The sequence below is a fragment of the Chiloscyllium punctatum genome, chromosome 26 (genome assembly GCF_047496795.1).
Source record: "Chiloscyllium punctatum isolate Juve2018m chromosome 26, sChiPun1.3, whole genome shotgun sequence".
Taxonomy (NCBI): domain Eukaryota; kingdom Metazoa; phylum Chordata; class Chondrichthyes; order Orectolobiformes; family Hemiscylliidae; genus Chiloscyllium; species Chiloscyllium punctatum.
In genome coordinates this window covers 71,164,306-71,177,821 of record NC_092764.1, presented here as the reverse complement: position 1 = coordinate 71,177,821, position 13,516 = coordinate 71,164,306, and the positions used below count along the sequence as shown (strand labels likewise).

The 13,516-nt window shown below is 42.7% G+C and overlaps 1 protein-coding gene and 1 non-coding gene across 7 annotated transcripts in view; both read left to right on the top strand.

Moving 5' to 3' along the window:
• The window catches only part of st3gal2 (ST3 beta-galactoside alpha-2,3-sialyltransferase 2), a 325,477-nt gene that overhangs the window by 89,715 nt on the left and 222,246 nt on the right, over positions 1–13,516 (top strand). The window lies entirely within an intron of this gene.
• On the top strand, positions 1,114–1,185 carry trnag-ucc (transfer RNA glycine (anticodon UCC)). The gene has a single exon. It is a non-coding gene; the product is annotated as a tRNA-Gly (tRNA).

Sequence of the window (13,516 nt, the reverse complement as noted above, 5' to 3'; positions counted from 1 at the left end):
TTAGAGCTATATTGCCATTCCTTCACTGCTATTGGGTAAAATTCCTGAAGTTTAAAATCTCCCTTCCAAATCACAGAGTGTAACCACATTCTAAGGGCCAGTCAGTGTTGAACAATAAGTGGTGGATGCAGGTACAATTACAAGGCATACATTTGGAAATTAAATAGGTCGGAAATGTTTGGAGGGAAATGGGCCAATTGCAGGCAGGACTAGGTTAGTTTGAGAACATAGTCAGCATAGACTTGGTTGGACTGAGGGTCTGTTTCCATTCTGTATGACTCAAGTGTTGGTCTAGCCAGTGACGCTGCTGTTCCGAGGGTGAATTTAAAAACAATCCTTCTCTTGCGTTATAGGTTCCGAGAAAATAAATAGCAACTATAATATCAGATTAAAACTCATACCAAAACTTTATGCTATAGAGGTGAAGCCTATAGTTCAATAAATGCAGTCAGTTCTTTTTTAAACAGTGTAGAAATTTGAGAAAAATATTTCATTTAAATGCCTTTCAGAGTTCTTAAATTGTTTTCACTTTTAACAGTTTGTAAAAAGCCTCTATCAAAATGAAAATGTTAAGCCTTTTTTTTAAAAATTGTGTCCGATCTCTTGAACAAAAACCAAGTGTCACAACAGGTAAAGCAGGTTTCGCATTGTTCTCTAAATTATGTCTCATACATTTTATCCAAATATCATTGGAAAATGCCAAGTGTGGGTGGAACTTAAACGTTTAGAAATACTTTGAGCCAAAGGCACTAGTTTGCAAAGTAAACCTTCAGTGTCTGATAGAACCTTCTTCCAACAATTTAGTTTAGTAAAGTAAGATACTTCAAAATCATGAAAGCTTAAACTACTCAGCGGGTGAGGTAACATCTTTAGAAAGAGATTAAAGAGGCATTAAATTAACTCTTGGATTTTTTTCGCCTCACATTTCTTGTTTTACCACCTGATAAAGTGTTGAATGAAGTAAAAACCCTGTTGAGTGAGTGATAGCAAACAGCAGAATATAAACAAAAAAAACAGCCAAAAGATGAAGGCCATTGAGAAAAGTGGCAAAAAAAACAAAGTTTGAAAAGGAGACCGACAAAGGCAATACTGAAGGGAGGAATAGAAATTAGGGTGATGGTGGTGTAGTGGTGAGCAAAGTTGCCTTCCAAGCAGTTGACCTGGGTTCGATTCCCGGCCACCACAGTGTTCCGGTCTGTAAATAGCTTTCAAAAGTAAAAACACGTGCTAGAATGAACCGAGGAAATCAATTTTGAAGATCGTATGAGGAAAGGCTGAGGCACTTGGGGCTGTTCTCATTGGAGAAAAGAAGATTTAGGGGAGATTTGATAGAGGTGTTCAAGATGATTAGGGGTTTAGACAGGGTTGACAATGAGAACCTTTTTCCGCGTATGGAGTCAGCTGTGGAGGGGACACAGCTTTAAATTAAGGGGAGGTTGGTATAGGACAGATGTTAGGGGTAGATTCTTTACTCAGCGGGTTGTGAGTTCATGGAATGCCCTGCCAGTATCAGTGGTGGACTTTCCCTCTTTATGGTCATTCAAACGGGCATTGGATAAGCATATGGAGGTTATTGGACTAGTGTCGGTTAGGTAGGCTTCGGTCGGCGCAACATCGAGGGCCGAAAGGCCTGTACTGCGCTGTATTTTTCTATGTTCTATGTTCTAAATTATGGCTTTAATTATTCTTGTTTCTTCCATTAATAAAACTTGCTAATAAAGGAACTCAGTAAGCCCAAAGTAAAGGGCACTGCACACCTCAATATTGGCAGAATTGTTTTATAAATTTTGTAGGAGTGAGAGGAGAGAATGGGTAGAGCAAGATTCATTTCAATTCACCACAATTTCAAAAAGAACCAATGATGTTGAATTATTCAGAATAATGCCCTTTAATTCCGTTGCGCTGTTTCTATATTCTGACCAGTCCTGTAATGGATTCCAGCTGTACCCTGTTTCCTTGCCTGTTTAAGCCCAGTTGTACATGGGGTTTCTTCTGGACCAGGCACTGCTGGAATTTTCTATCGAGAAAACATATTTTCGGGAATGCTTGTTTGCTGTCCTGTCACAGTCAGTCAGAGGTGAAATTTTCAGCCTGTAGGTTTGCATCCATTTCTACATAAACAGAATTCTTTATTAAATCCAAAAGGAAGGGCACTCGTCTTCTGACCCAGACAGAGATGAGAAAATAACCCCCAGTTCCAGCTAACACCTGATGCTGAGATAGCTGACTCCACCCAGCCAGTGCTGTCGTGGTGAGCTCGAGCCAACTGCAGTGCTCCTGAGAAAGGGGAGGGAGAAAGTTTAACAGTTTTTCTGTTTCTGACTGAAGACCAACAAATTCGGCTGGAAAATGTGTGACAGCAACTTGGCTGCTGCCTGCTGCAGTGAGGTAGTTTGCCAGTCCTCCTTGTCAGGGATATATGACAACTGGCGATCTGGTGAGGTAAGGAAATCTGAATATTAATAGAATATAAGCCAGTCGTGGATGGATGCAGAAAAGATCTAAATTTTGCAAACCTTAATAAAAAAACAGTAAAGAAAATACATGATGATTAAATACCCCTGTCATCCAGACAAATACTTAGGATTCTGACTGATCGTGTAAGAACTGCCTCAGCAATGTAGGACACATTCCTCATATGCAGGTTCCAGTTTCCAAGTAATTGAATGTGTTTGAGGGAAGGTGAACAATCAAAACCTCACTGGTAGATTTGTAAGTGAAGTTTAAAATACAGGGCATGCTTTTGTTTCTTTGAGTTATCAATGCATGGTAGAAGCATATAGAACAGAAGGGAAGGAAGGTGAGGAAAAGGCTGGAGTGTGAAGGAGATTAGAGATCAAAGCTGTCATGGAATAAAAGGCAAAACAAGTTGGAAAAGTTGTTGAGAAAGAATGAAACATAAATCCAGACTTACAGTTAATGCAGAATAACTGAAAGCAAAAATCATGATAAACGTGGTGCAGACACATGGGGGCTGAAGCAAACTATATCAAAACAGAGGACAGCGTTCATGGTATGAAATTGTTGAATTCCATGTTTTGTGCAGAGGTTGGAAAGTGTCTGAATGGAAAGCGACATGCTGGTACCTCCAGTTTACGCTGAGCTTCACTGGAACACTGCAGAGACCTAGGATAGAAGTATGAGCCTGAGAGCAAGATGGTGTGTTGAAATAGCAAGGGATTAGAAGGTCAAAGAATAATAAGGTCTGTTACCTCAAAACAGTTTTGATAACAGTTGAGACCACAGAACTGCTGAAGGGTCTCTGGAGCGGAAACATTGATCCTACGTTCTCTCCCTAGATGCTGCCAGACCTGTTGGATTTCTCCAGCAATCTGTCTTTGTTTCAGATTTTTAGCATTCTCAATAGTTTGTTTTATTTTTGTGTCAAGGTGAATTGTACAAATGTTGTGCTTTGAAAAACTAAATTGTCCACTTCCTTCATACATTTAAGGGACATATGGCATGCGTGTCACATGCTCAGTAAATCGTGTTGATAATTACTTGTTCTGGAGAGTAATGCAATTTAGCGCACAACCTAGGGCTGACAATTGAAGGAGAGATGATGGCCTAGTAGTGGTGTTGCTGGACTGTTAATCCAGAAACCCAGGTAATGTTCTGGGGACCTGGGTTCTGATCCCGCCATGGCAGATGGTAGAATTTGAATTCAATAAAAATCTGGAATTAGGAGTCTAAGGATGACCATGGATCCATTGTCGATTGTCTGGAAAAACCCAACTGATTCACTAATGTCCTTTAAGGCAATAAACTGTCATCCTACATGTGACTCCAGACCAAAGCAATGTAGTTGACTCTTAAATGCCCTCTGCGATGGGCAATAAATACTGGTCCAGCCAGTGTTGTCCTCATCCTGTGAATGAATTTAAAAACACATTCACTGTGCTAATGAGGCAGTGTTGTTTGGTCAGAAGTTGTGGGACGATGGTCATGATATGGTTGCCACCTCTGGTTTATGTATTTCCTGAAGTTATATCATATAACCTCCAATCATTCCACCCTAACACTGTGCCATTGATTACCTGACTCACATCTTCCTTACACCAACTGGAAAATGAGTGGACTGTGTTGGGGAATTGTTACATGCCTGTAGAGGTGGGGTTGGAGGTGGAAGTGGGGGAATAGGGAAATTAGGAAAATTCCTGGTTGACTAGCATCTCAACATATTCCCACCACCACCTGTTTTTTGCAGAGAGAACTATGTTGTGCTGTTGATCACCTATGGTAGGAATCTAATGAACTGGTTAAAGAGTGGGATGTCCCCAGTGAAATTCTTCTTTGCTATCAGCAGAACAGTCTCACTTTTTGTGGTCTTCTCAGTAGGCAGGGGTCTGGTAGGAGGGAGTACTCCATTGAAACTGACAAACCCTGAATGAAGCTTAAAAATGTGTTGCTGGAAAAGTGCAGCAGGTCAGGCAGCAAAGGCTTTGCAGAATTGCACTGAACAGCTAACAGAGAGGGCAGTGTTGTACAGGAGTGACTCTGTCAGAGAGTACAGTTGCTGCTTAGCAGGTGAAGGAAATGCCCAACCCTTCACCTGTCCTGGTTGCATTTCCCTGCTGCTAGTTTTTGCAGTGACCAAGAAGCAGGTTACCTAGAACGCCTACTTGCAGTCCTCACTTTCTCCTGCTTATACTTATACACATTGTCAGTTGTCCTCTGCACAAACAAACTTTGCTTTTATCAGAAACTGCCTTCATTTAGAGTCATAGAGTCATAAACATGTACGGCACGGAAACAGTCCCTTTGGTCCAACTTTTCCATGCTGACCAGACATCCTAAATTAATCTAGTCCCATTTACCAGCATTTGGTTCCTTCTAAAATTTTCCTATTCATATACCCATCCAGATGCCTTTTAAATGGTGCAATTGTACCAGCCTCCACCACTTCCTCTGCCAGCACACTCCATACATGCACCATCTTCTGCATGAAAAAATTGCTCCTTAGGTCCCTTTTAAATCTTTGCCCCTCATCCTAAACCTATGCCCTCTAGTTCTGGACTCTCCCACCCCAGAGAAAAGACCTTGGCTGTTTACCCTCTCCATGCACCACATGATTTTATAAACCTCTATAAGGTCACCCCTCACCTTCCGATGCTGCAGGGAAAACAGCTCCAGCCTGTTCAGCTTCTCCCTATAGCTCAAACCCTCCAACCCTGGCATCATCCTTGTAAATCTCTTCTGAACCCTTTCAAGTTTCACAACGTCCTTCCTATAGAAGGGAGACCAGAATTGCATGCAGTTTCAAAAAGTGACCTAACCAATGTCCTGTACAGCCGCAACATGACCTCCTAACTCCTATAGGAGAAAATGAGGTCTGGAGATCAGAGTTGAGAGTGTGGTGCTAGAAAAGCACAACTCGTCAGGCAGCATCTAAGAAGCGGGAAAATCGATTGTTTCAAGCATAAGCAATTCATCGGGAATGAGCATTTCTGATGAAGGGCTTATGCCTAAAACTTTGATTCTGCTGCCACTTGGATGTTGCTTGGCCTGCTGTGCTTTTCCAGCACTACACTCTCCATGCACAACTCCTATACTCAATGCACTAACCAATAAAGGCAAGCGTTACAAATGCAGTTTTCACTACCCTATCGACCTGCGGCTCCACTTTCAAGGAACTACGAACCTGCACTCCAAGGTCTCTGTTCACTGACACTCCCTAGGACCTTGCCTTAAGTGTATAAATCCTGCCTTGATTTGCCAATTTAAAATGCAACACTTCACATTTACCTAAATTAAACTCCACCTGCCACTCCTCAGTCCACCACTTACTTTACTTTTTCTTTGACAGATTTAAAAATGGCAGTGTTGTCAGTGTGAAACTTTCATGTTTTGTTCATGTAAATGACAGTGCAGGAGAGAGAGGGAGAAAACCTGCACAGTTCCTGCCTTTGCTGTTTGAATTCATGTATCGTTGGACATTGGAGTGCATCTGGGAAAATTAATAAACAGTGAAGTTCACACCTAATCTTCGAGGAACTATTGGGCAAAGTTCACAGCACAGAATCAGATAAGTTAATTGTTGTTTTAAGTCTGTCTAATAAAAAGGCTGCAGTAGTGGGTACAGTGGATTCTTTCTTGATTATATGTTTTTGGAGATCAGTCTCTTGATTAAAGTTAAAATATAAGCCATAGCTATTAATTTAACCTCGGGCAGTGTTTGTAGAGGAATAAGACGGTGTTATTTTCTGGGTCTGTAGATTGTGAAGGAGCAAAAATGGCCTTTGCAGTGATATGTACTACTTGTCAGATGTGGGAGTTTAAAGAGAGTTTAAGGGTTGCTGCGGATTATATCTGCCATAAATGCTGTTGGATGCGAATCTTATAAGATCGAGTGGATCGGTTGGAGAGACAGATAGAAGCGATGAGGAATTTGCAACAGCTTCAGTATGTGATGGATGGCAGTTATAGAAAGGGGGAAAGTCTCAGATACAGTAACATAGATGGGTTAACTCTAGGAAGGGTAAGAGAGGTAGGCAGCTAGAGCAGGAGTCTTTTATGGATATACCCATTTCAAACAGGTATGCTGTTTGGAAAATGTAGGGGGTGATGGATTCTCAGGGGAACATAGTACAAACAGCCAAGTTTCTGGTATTGAGACTGGCTCTAATGCAACGAGGGGTACATCGGCTTCCAAGAGATTAATTGTGTTAGGGGATTCTGTAGTCCAAGGTACATACAGACGGTTCTGTGGCCAGCAGAGAAAAAGCAAAATGGTGTGTTGTTTCCTTGGTGCCAGGATCAAGGATGTCTCCGAGAGGATGCAGAATGTTCTCATGGGGGAGAGGGGCCAGCAGAAGGTCATTGTTCACCTTGGAACCAACGACATAGGAAGGGAAAAGGTTGAGACTCTGAAGGGCGATTACAGAGAGTTAGGCAGGAATTTAAAAAGGAGGTCCTCAAGGGTAGTAATATCTGGATTACTCCCAGTGCTACGAGCTAGTGAGGGCAGGACTAGGAGGATAGAGCAGATGAATGCATGGCTGAGGAACTGGTGTATGGGAGAAGGATTCACATTTTTGGATCATTGGAATCTCTTTTGGGGTAGAAGTGACCTGTACAAGAAGGACGGATTGCACCTAAATTGGCAGGGGACTAATATACTGGCAGGGGAATTTGCTAGAAGTGCTCGGGAGGATTTAAACTAATAAGGTGGTGGGACCCAGGGAGATAGTGAGGAAAGAGATCAATCTGAGACGGGTACAGTTGAGAACAGAAGTGAGCCAAACAGTCAGGGCAGGCAGGGACAAGGTATGACTAATAAATTAAACTGCATTTATTTCAATGCAAGGGACCTAACAGGGAAGGCAGATGAACTCAGGGCATGGTTAGGAACATGGGACTGGGATAACATGGATCAGGGATGGGCAGAACTGGCAGCTTAATGTTCCAGGATACAAATGCTACAGAAAGGATAGAAAGGGAGGCAAAAGAGGAGGGGGAGTGGCATTTTTGATAAGGGATAGCATTACAGCTGTGCTGTGGGAGGATATTCCCAGAAATACATCCAGGGAAGCTATTTGGGTGGAACTGAGAAATAAGAAAGGGATGATCACCTTATTGGGATTGTATTATAGACCCCCCAATAGTCAGAGGGAAATTGAGAAACAAACTTGTAAGGAGATCTCAGATATCTGTAAGAATAATAGGGTAGTTATGGTAGGGGATTTTAACTTTCCAAACATCAACTGGGACTGCCATAGTGTTAAAGGTTTAGATGGAGAGGAATTTCTTAAGTGATTACAAGACAATTTTCTGATTCAGTATATGGATGTACCTACTAGAGAAGGTGCAAAACTTGACCTACTCTTGGGAAATAAGGCAGGGCAGGTGACTGAGGTGTCAGTGGGGGGAGCACTTTAGGGCCAGTGACCATAATTCTATTCATTTTAAAATAGTGATGGAAAAGGATAGACCAGATCTAAAAGTTGAAGTTCTAAATTGGAGAAAGGCCAATCTTGACAGTATTAGGCAAGAACTTTCAAAAGCTGATTGGAGGCAGATGTTCGCAGGTAAAGGGATGGCTGGAAAATGGGAAGCCTTCAGAAATGAGATAACAAGAATCCAGAGAAAGTATATTCCTGTCAGGGTGAAAGGGAAGGCTGGTAACTATAGGGAATACTGGATGACAAAAGAAATTGAGGGTTTGGTTAAGAAAAAGAAGGAAGCATATGTCAGGTACAGACAGGATAGATCGAGTGAATCCTTAGAGTATACAAAAAGTAGGAGTATACTTAAGAGGGAAATCAGGAGAGCAAAACGGAGGCATGAGATAGCTTTGGCAAATAGAATTAAGGAGAATCCAAAGAGATTTTACAAATATATTAAGGACAAAAGGGTAACTAGGGAGAGAATAGGGCCCCTCAAAGATCAGCAAGACGGCCTTTGTGTGGAGCCACAGAAAATGGGGGAGATACTAAATGAATATTTTGCATCAGTATTTACTGTGGAAAAGAATATGGAAGATATAGACTGTAGGGAAATAGATGGTGACATCTTGCAAAATGTCCAGATTACAGAGGAGGAAGTGTTGGATGTCTTAAAACGGTTAAAGGTGGATAAATCCCCAGCACCTGATCAGGTGTACCCGAGAACTCTGTGGGAAGTTAGAGAAGTGATTGCTGGACCTCTTGCTGAGATATTTGTATCATCGATAGTCACAGGTGAGGTGCCGGAAGACTGGAGGTTGGCAAACGTGGTGCCACTGTTTAAGAAGGGTGGTAAGGACAAGCCAGGGAACTATAGACCAGTGAGCCTGACCTCGGTGGTGGGCAAGTTGTTGGAGGGAATCCTGAGGGACAAGGATGTACATGCATTTGGAAAGGCAAGGACTGATTCGGGATAGTGAACATGGCTTTATGCGTGGGAAATCATGTCTCACAAACTTGATTGAGTTTTTTGATGAAGTAACAAGGAGGATTGATGAGGGCAGAGCAGTAGATGTGATCTATATGGACTTCAGTAAGGCGTTCGACAAGGTTCCCCATGGGAGACTGATTAACAAGGTTAGATGTCATGGAATACAGGGAGAACTAGCCATTTGGATACAGAACTGGCTCAAAGATAGAAGACAGAAGGTGGTGTTCGAGTGTTGTTTTTCAGACAGGAGGCCTGTGACCAGTGGAGTGCCACAAGGATTGGTGCTGGGTCCTTTACTTTTTGTCATTTAAATAAATGATTTGGATGCGAGCATAAGAGTACAGTTATTAAGTTTGCAGATGACACCAAACTTGGAGGTGTAGTGGGCAGTGAAGAGGGTTACCTCAGATTACGACAGGATCTTGACCAGATGGGCCAATGGGCTGAGAAGTGGCAGATGGAGTTTAATTCAGATAAATGCAAGGTGCTGGGAAAGCAAATCTGAGCAGGACTTATACACTTAATGGTCAGGTCTTAGGGAGTGTTGCTGAACAAAGAGACCTTGAAGTGCAGGTTCATAGTTCCTTGAAAGTGGAGTCGCAGGTAGATAGGATAGTGAAGAAGGCGTTTGGTATACTTTCCTTTATTGGTCAGAGTATTGAGTACAGGAGTTGGGAGGTCATGTTGCAGCTGTACAGGACATTGGTTAGGCCACTGTTGGAATATTGCGTGCAGTTCTGGTCTCCTTCCTATCGGAAAGATGTTGTGAAATTTGAAAGGGTTCAGAAAAGATTTACAAGGATGTTGCCAGGGTTGGAGGATCTGAGCTACAGGGAGAGGCTGAACAGGCTGGGGTTGTTTTCGCTGGACTGTCGGAGGCTGAGGGGTGACCTAATAGAGGTTGACAAAATTATGAGGGACATGGATAGGATAAGTAGGCAAAGTCTTTTCCCTGGTGTTGGGGAGTCCAGAACTAGAGAGCATAGGTTTAGGGTGAGAGGGGAAAGATATAAAAGAGACCTAAGGGGCAACCTTTTCACGCAGAGGGTGGTACATGTATGCAATGAGCTGCCAGAGGATGTGGTGGAGGCTGGTACAATTGCAACATTTAAGAGGCATTTGGATGGGTATACGAACAGGAAGGGTTTGGAGGGATATGGACCGGGTGCTGGCAGGTGGGACTAGATTGGGTTAGGATATCTGGTCGGCATGGACGGGTTGGATCGAAGGGTCTATTTCAATGCTGTACATCTCTATGACTCTGACTCTATATCTGGTGAGAACCCACTCAGTTGTAAGTGCAATCAGCATTTGGTTCAGTTGTTCCAAATAGGTCTCCGTGCAGGTTGAAACGCTGAACTCAAACCAACCAATAAGGGTCAACCCTGAGTTACTGTGGCAGTGTCAGAGGTGTCATGTTTCAGATGAGAAATGAAACCAATGTCTGTCAAACTGTTCAAACCCATGACCAAAGATCCTTGGACAGTGCCTTCCAAGCCCACAACCACTTCCATCTAGAAGGGCAAGAGCAGCAGAAACATGGGAACACCACTAACTGTAAGTTCCCCTCAAAGTCATGACTTGGAAATATGTCATTCTTCCTTCACTGTCGTTGGGTCAAAATCCTGGAATTCCCTCCCTAAGAGCAAGGTCTACATCTACAGTCCATGGACAGTAATGGTTCAAGAAGGCAGCTCACCATCAACTTCTCAATAGCATCTAAATGCCAACGATGCCCATGTCTCTCAAAGTGAATTAAAAATACAAATCTATAGTTGTTAGTTTGCTTGCTGAGCTGGAAGGTTTGCTTTCAGACATTTCGTCACCATGCTGGGTAACAACATCAGTGAGCCTCTGCTGAAGAGCTGGTGCTATGCCCTGCTTTCTGTTTGTGTCTTGTTCCGTGTGTGCGCGCGCGCATGCGTGTGTGTTGATGGAGTTTGAATGCCAGGCCTCTTGGAATTCCGTACATGTCTCTGTTTAGTCTGTCCCAGGATGGATGTATTGTCGCAGTCGAAGTAGTGTCCTTCTTCATCTGTATGTAAGGATACTAGTGATAGGTCATATCTTTTGGTGGCTAGTTGGTGTTTGTGTATCCTGGTGGCTAGTTTTCATCCTGTCTGATTGATGTAGTGTTTGTTACAGGCCTTGCATAGTATTTTGTAAATGAGATTCATTTTGCTGGTTGTTTGGAACGGGTACTTTAGATTCATGAGCCACTGTTCAATTGTGTTGATAGGTTTGTGGGCCACCATGATGCCTAGACATCTCTGGTCATCATCTCTGAAAGTCTTTGTATGATAAGGTGGCTCGAGTCTCTTCATGGTTGGGTCTTTTGTGCAGGAATTGGCGGACTGTGCTTATTGGGTAATCGTTGTTCCTGAATATGTCATGTAGGTGTTTCTCCTCAGTTCCTGGGTGCTGCAGTGTGTTGTGGCCCATTTAAGTAATGTCCTGATGCAGCTCCGACTGTGGCTGTTGGGATAATTGCTTCTGTAGTTAAGTATCTGACCTGTATGTGTTGCTTTCCTGTAGACGCTGGTCTGAAGTTCTCCATTAACTGTTCATTCCACTGTAACATCTAGGAAGGGGAGTCTGTTGTTTTGTGAATTTTATGCCAGCAAAAATATTGTCAATGATGTTGTAGACTTCTTCTAATTTATTCTGTTTTGTGATGACAAAGGTGTCAACCCAAAGTTTGGGTTGGATAGTGGGGAGGGCTGTTCTTTCGAGTCTCTGCATTTCCGTTTCTATTCAGAAGCCTGGTATTGGTGATCCCGTGGGTGTTCCGTTGATTTGTTTGTAGGTCTTGTCATTGAAGGTGAATGTTGTAACTTGCATTTTTGTACCTTCAGCTTCACAAAATGGCTGAAAGTGTTTCATTGTTGCAAAATTAGCAATAACCAATGAAGAAAGAAAAATGAGGGAAGATACCAAAGGCGTGGTCAATAACAGCCTGGAGCAAGTGTCTGAAAAAGGAGGGGCAAAGAAGGAAGAAGAGATGGGGGTTGAGGTTGAATATTCCAGAATGTACGGCTGCTTTATCTGAAGGTTCTAGAATGGACAAGGCTTGTATAAGAGCTGAGCATAAAGAAGAATCGTGTCTGTCTGGCTGTGATGGAGCCAGAGAGAAGATCAGGACACAGCCACAGAATTTAGTTGGTTATTTCAAGAACTACTTGCAGCAGGAAAGACTTGGAGCTGAGAAAGCCTTGGATGACCATTTCATCAGGAAGTAAGGAAGGAGTTGAAAATTTATGATGTGGCACAGATAGAATGTAGCAGCTTATTAGTCTCTCTGCTGTATAGTTTGAAGCTTTTTAGTAGGGACCTAATAACAGGTCACTCAAAAAGAAAATGCATGTTTAGGTAGAGCCAACATTATTCATGGGAGGAAAATCATATTTGACAAATTGAAGTATTGTTGTGTGTCACCAGCAGATGGGGAGAAAGTGTGGATGCTGCACACTTGGATCTTCAGAAAGAATTTGGTAAATTGTCAAACAAGAACTTGTGACTTACATTTGTAGAGTCAGAGTAATCTCTCACAGAAACAGACGTTTCGGTCCAACCAGTCCATGCCGATCATGTTCCCAAACTAAACTAGTCCCACCTACCTGCGTTTGATCCATATCCCTCCAAACCTTTCCTATTCATGTACTAAACTAAATGTCTTTTAAATGTTGTAACTGTACCTGCATCCATCACTTTCTCTGACATTTCATCCTGCACACAAACCCACACTTTGTGTAAAATAAAATTCGCCCCGTGTCCTTTTTTAAATCATCTTTGCCTCAACCTTAAAAATATGTTCTCTAGTTTGAACTCCCTCAACTTAGGGAAAAGCTCTTATCATTCAACTTATTTATGCCCCTCATTATTTTATAAACCTCAATAAGTTCACTGCTCCAGTCCAGAAACATGAAAAAAAATCCCAGACTAAGCAGTCTATTTTTATATCACAATCCCTCCATTCTTGGCAACAACCTCGTAAATCTTTTCTGAGCCCTCTTTTCTGACCACAGGGTGACCAGAACTGGACGCAGTATTCTAGAAGAGGCCTCACCAATGTCAGTAAACTTGTAAATGGAGTAACAGCAAAATTTGGCCACACAGTCATGAGCATATAAGGAGTTTAAGGGCTGAGTATGCAGCCTTGTGGAGTACCGGTGTTGAGGATTATGATGGTGGAGGTGTTGTCACTTATTGTTTGGGTCAGGAAGTCCAGGATCTAGTTACAGAGGGTGGAGCAGAGTCCTAGGTGTCAATATGGAGATGGGTTTGGTTGCAATTAGTGTTGAAGGCAGAGCTGTGGTCAATAAGTCTGAGTCGAGAGTGTGGTGCTGGAGAAGCACAGCAGGTCAGGCAGCATCCGAGAAGCAGGAGAATCGATGTTTCAGGCAAAAGCCCTTCATCAGGAATGAGACTTATGACCCAAGGTAAATGGGTGGGGGGTGGGGCTGGAGGGAAGATAACTGAGAGTTCAATAGTAGGTGAAGGTGGGGGTAATGGTGATAAGTCAGAAAGGAGGGTGGAGTGGGTAGGTGGGAAAGAAGATGGACAGGTAGGACAGATCATGAGGGCGGTACTGAGTTGGAAGGTTGGATAAAATGGGGGTAGGGGAAATGAAGAAACTGCTGAA